Raw genomic sequence first — 5,068 nt, 5'->3', positions numbered from 1 at the left:
TGCCACATAGTTTTTCTTCTTAGAATGAATCTGTGCCATTCTGCATCGCTCTAAAATGAAACCACATGCAAAAGCAACGGGGCCATCATTGTTTAAGGTTGATGTATTAATACATCCAATGGTATAGCAATGCCAACTCCTTATAAAAATCTAGCCTTAGAGTCCTCAAGTAAACCTTACCCTCTCAAAAATAGGTTTTTGTAAATATAGAGAGCCACACCATTTCATGAACATAAATGTCTGACAAATAGCAAGGGTTTCACCCAACCAAACACAACCCATACTCCTTATGAAAGTTCTCCTTGGATTAGCACAATCGCATCTATTGAGGAAACTCTATGCTCAGTGTGTGCCAATGAGATCTGCTTGAAATGCAAGCTCTCGATATTCGATGCATCAAACAAACATGTGAATCTTTGTAGTACTTTGTAGTAGCAATGGAGCAAGAGATTTTTACTTAAATTCTTACATTCTAAGAAAAGAGAGAGAGAGCGGACGAAGGCATACCTTTTGAGCTCTGCTTCAAGACAAAGGCCATTTAGTACATAGAACGTTGACCCCACACAAATAGTGACGATGGGGAGAATGAAGTGCATTTAAAAAATGGGAGATAAGTGTGTTTGAAATTCAAGGGAATTTAGTGAATTTCAAAGCACCTTTAATGAGTAGATTTGAAGGCAGCCAAGCTACAAGAAAGTTCCTGCTATGTGGATCCTGATCATGCATAGCTTAGATATCTCCCACTTGTGTGCTTTTTTGGCACTAGTACCTTAACTACTTTTAAAGTGTAAAAAGTGCACCACCTTATTCTAGATATACACTATAGCCATGATCTCATGAGGTAGCGGAGGAGCATTGGAAGTGCTTGCCTCCATTACTGTGACATTTTGCGTCTCTTTCTCGATGTCCTCATCTTCAAAGACATGCTAATTCCTTAGTGTAACTTGAATGAAGTACCACCATTTTCTGTCCAAGTGATCTAGTTGAAAAATAATATGGGCACTAGGCTTAAAAAGCCCCCAAATGAGTGTTTCCTAATATTTAGGGGCTAGGGCTCCATTTTGTAGGCCAATGTCATGTTAAGGTAGCATCTTTAACTTACTTTCACATTGATTAAAACCATGTGCTAGGAATCATAGAGAGGTTTTGGGGCATAAACCCATGGGCTATGGCGAAAAGAGTGATTTTTTTGGAACAAAATTATTGTATCCTCTCATGCAAGGGATAAAGATTTGCAAATAGAGTTAGGTCAAACAATTTGTCAAACTCAAATCATTAAAAGGTGGCTTTCATGCAGATGTTTGAAATCCCCCTAGAAGAAAAGGTTCAAGCCATACAAGATTGATTATTGGCCTCAAGATATACACAATTGATTCCATCCCTTAAAAATCAAAGAATGTTGGAAGATGATAGAGTGTTGTGATAAATAGGAAAAAAGTTACAAAATTGATCGCAAAATAAATAGTGAGGAGAAAGCTTCCATGCTTACGTAGCATTCATAAACACTCTTAAAGTGAAGGCATGCAATCTTCAAAGACATCACAGGCTAGAGTTATATACTTGTTTTTTGTCACATGCATTACTGAGTAGGTATACTGATTTTGCATGATGAGGAGGGGAAAAATATTTAAATAAGAAAATAAAGGGGAAACCACAAAAAATGTGGTCTCCACTAAACCAATTCAAGCTCTTCTCCATTATTAATAAGAGTGCACAAGTGAGTGTGGGCACTACCTCCTATAGTAACTATAGTGGGTGTTTCTTAATGCAAAGATAACTTTTTTAGTAAGTTGGTCTATTAAAAAGGAGTTTTAGTAGCCTGAAGCTTAAAGCTTTACAGAATGATGATCTCTATAAAAAGCAATTTGAAATGCCCAATGCCATGTGGAAATTCACAAAAGAGAATCAAATTCTCCACTATAGGGAGACGTGCCATAAATGGCACCTGTAAAAAAACTCGAGATCTGTGTGACAAAGAAGAAATACTGGCTTTGATATCTCCAATGAGATTAGCCCTACCAAGAAGAAATACTCGAAAAATCAACGTGACGATGCTTGGACAACGGCATGTACATTGTTATGTGAGAAGCCTCCTGGTTTAAGACTCCGGCGACCACGTCTCTTAGCACAGCTGCTCTCTTCTTCAGCTCCTCGCCTTCCTCCCCCTCCATTACCGCCCTCACCACTCTCTCCACCTCTGCTCTCCCCACCATGCCACCCTCGCCCTCCTTAAATCTCAGCCCTATCTTACACTCCTCCACAATATATTTTGCATTCAGGAACTGACCTGCAAAATACGGCCAACACAGCATCGGAACCGGCCCGCTCGCAACGCTTTCGATGGTCGAATTCCATCCGCAATGCGTCAGGAAGCCACCCACCGATGGATGAGACAGGACTTTTTGCTGCGGCGCCCATTCGACCACATAGCCTCGGTCCTTGGTCCTACTGAAAAATTCATCTGGAACAAAAGCCTTTGCGGTATCCTCCAACAGGCCTGGACGCCATGCCCAGAGGAACCTCTGATAGCTAGTTTCAAGGCCAGAAAGCAGCTCCTCAAACTGAAACTTGGACAAAATAGTGGTGCTGCCCAAGGAAACATAGAGAACAGATTGAAGTGGTTGGTTTTGAAGCCATTGTAGACATTCATTTTCTTCCTTCCAAAGGCTTGTACTGGTTTTGTCTGCTGGATCGTCAAGAAGCGGACCCACAGCGTAGATGTGTTGCTTCAATTGTTTCGATAGCGCGTCAAGGGCAGGGCGTTCTAGCTCGTCAAAGCTATTTACCAAGATGGTGTGAGCTTTTCGGTAAGCAATCTCGCACTGACGTGCTGTAAACGTGTACAGGAATTCGGTGTCGCAAACTTGATGTTGATAATACGGTAGGTCTCCGTTGTGGATTGTAAGCAAACCAGGAAGGCCGTCGCTGAAGATATCTGCCACTTTGTCGCGCTTAAGGGCAGCGTTTGACGCTGCAAGACACAAAAGGACCGAAAGACAGCAACTGAGAGCACTGCAACTACGACATATGTGGAAATGGAGCTCTGAAGTAGTGGATATACAGGATCGAAGAATCTCATACCTTCTTTAATACGAATTTGGCCGTGGGCGAAGTACAAACTAAACAGGCTATAGTAAGGCTCGTAGGACACAGCACGACCCTTGGGATATGCAACTTATCGGCTACCTTTTGTGTAGAAGCTGACAGGCTGACATCAGAAATCAAGCAGGTGACAGGCGGACCTTCCTTGGAAAGACGTTCGATTAGCTGCTCGACAGCGTCAGGAAGGCGAGCTTCCATTGTCTCAAAGGCATGTTGCACATTCTCCATGTCAAGTCCACGAATGGGAACGTGCTCTGTGCGGATGTTAAGCTGCTGGCTTGCTTGGTGCTGTTGCTGGGCGTGAAGGATGCGCTTGGTGGACGGACTCGACGTTGACGAAAGTGATGAAGAAGCCATTGGAGGCGAGGGATTTGCAGAGACGCATGAGGGGGTTGATGTGGCCTTGGGCGGGGAGAGGGATGGCCAACGCATGCGGAGCCATTCAAGGGGGGTTGTCTTGCTAAACTAAGGAATGGAGTAAAGGGAATCCTTGGAAGGTGGGAGTATGAAGAAGAAATACCACTACAAATCCACTAGTACTGAAAGAGTGCTTTGCACGGGCAAAGATGCATGACCATCCTCAACAACTCCCCATTGAAGTGGATCTTTGACTCTTAAATTGCTGATCAATTCACCTTGCATACTTGGCTTGGATTTTCAACCCATGGCTCTCACACCTTCCATCTCCTCCTTTCATTCCATTAACCTTCCATCTCCTCCTTCCTCCCGAAGGTGACCTTCCATCTCCTCAGTTCCATTGACCTTCTATCTCCTCCTTGCTCCTAAAGCTGCCTTTTGTCTTTCCACCTCCTCCCCAAAGCATGCCTCTTGTCTTTCCACCTCCTTCCCCCTCCAAACCTCCTTCTAAGAGCTCCTTCTTTGTGACACATGGTAGGCTCCTCTTCCAAGCTACCACATGTCCTCTCTTTTTTTTTGGGGTGTCCGTGGTTAATAGGTTAAAGATAGAATCTCGAAGACGAACAAGAAAGAGTACAAAAGCAAAATAATACTTAATTCAAAGCGTAATTGAGGGGAAGGTCCTTATAAGGTACATGGGAGGCGTTAAATCGAGCCTCACTGCATTGCACTACACCACACTGCAGAAGACTCTACTCAGGTGCCTTCTTGGCCATCAAAAGCGACGGCAAGGTGACGAAAACTACAAGGGTGCCATTTTGTAGGTGTCAGATGACAATGACCAAAAAGCCAATTCTTCTAGTTTAACGAGTGGTTTGGTCGAGCAGTGACTTTGATAAGTAGAGAGGGGGATAAAGTCTAGAGACCCCAACATAGACCGCCCATCATCATGTGCAGATCCTTGCCTACAAGGTGAAAGATTGTACGTAGTTGCAGTCCTTTACAAGCCAAGTAAGATAGAGAGAAGGGGGTGTTCCCACATTCTATTCTTTGAAAATGAGAGAGAGAGAGAGAGAGAGAGAGAGAGAGAGAGGTGGATGTGAACCTCCCATGTCATTCCCTAAATTTCATATTGGGATTTCCTTCTTTTTTCCCCAACTTGTGCATTTTCTTTAGTAGTTCCTTCGTCCTTTTTTATTTGGGAGGGGCCATGGCCCATTAACAAAATTAGGGGTCCCTTAGAATATAGAACCCCACTATCATCACCAATAATACATACATTTGAGACAAAGCAAGGTTGTCACCACATTGATGACCGTATTGATAAGGAGAACCACTTTGATTGTACTTACAACCTCATTAAAGAAAGAAATTTTCAACATAGAATTATGGATCCACATTTAGGAGAAGGAACAACTTGAGGCCACATGCCTCCTTCCACTTAAGTCCCTATCTAATTAAGCTTGTAGAGGAACATCTCAAAGCAACAACAATTATTATTCAACAATTCACAAGAACACAATGCATCTGACATACATCCATAGACGTGTTTTCAGATGCATTTACTAAATTTTTTTAAAAAGTGATGGGCGCATCTATATAATAGAGA

The 5,068-nt window shown here is 42.8% G+C and overlaps 1 pseudogene; it reads right to left on the bottom strand.

Annotated features, from left to right (window-relative positions):
* Positions 1–2,040: 2,040 nt before the first annotated feature.
* Positions 2,041–3,544, bottom strand: LOC147891816 (UDP-glycosyltransferase 85A1-like; annotated as a pseudogene).
* Positions 3,545–5,068: the final 1,524 nt, after the last annotated feature.

The sequence above is a fragment of the Dipteris shenzhenensis genome, chromosome 17, assembly GCF_047967505.1.
Source record: "Dipteris shenzhenensis isolate YYH24624 ecotype China chromosome 17, Dip_SZ_1.0, whole genome shotgun sequence".
NCBI lineage: Eukaryota > Viridiplantae > Streptophyta > Polypodiopsida > Gleicheniales > Dipteridaceae > Dipteris > Dipteris shenzhenensis.
The sequence above is the reverse complement of the archived record's forward strand: the minus strand, read 5'-3'. Positions and strand labels throughout refer to the sequence as shown.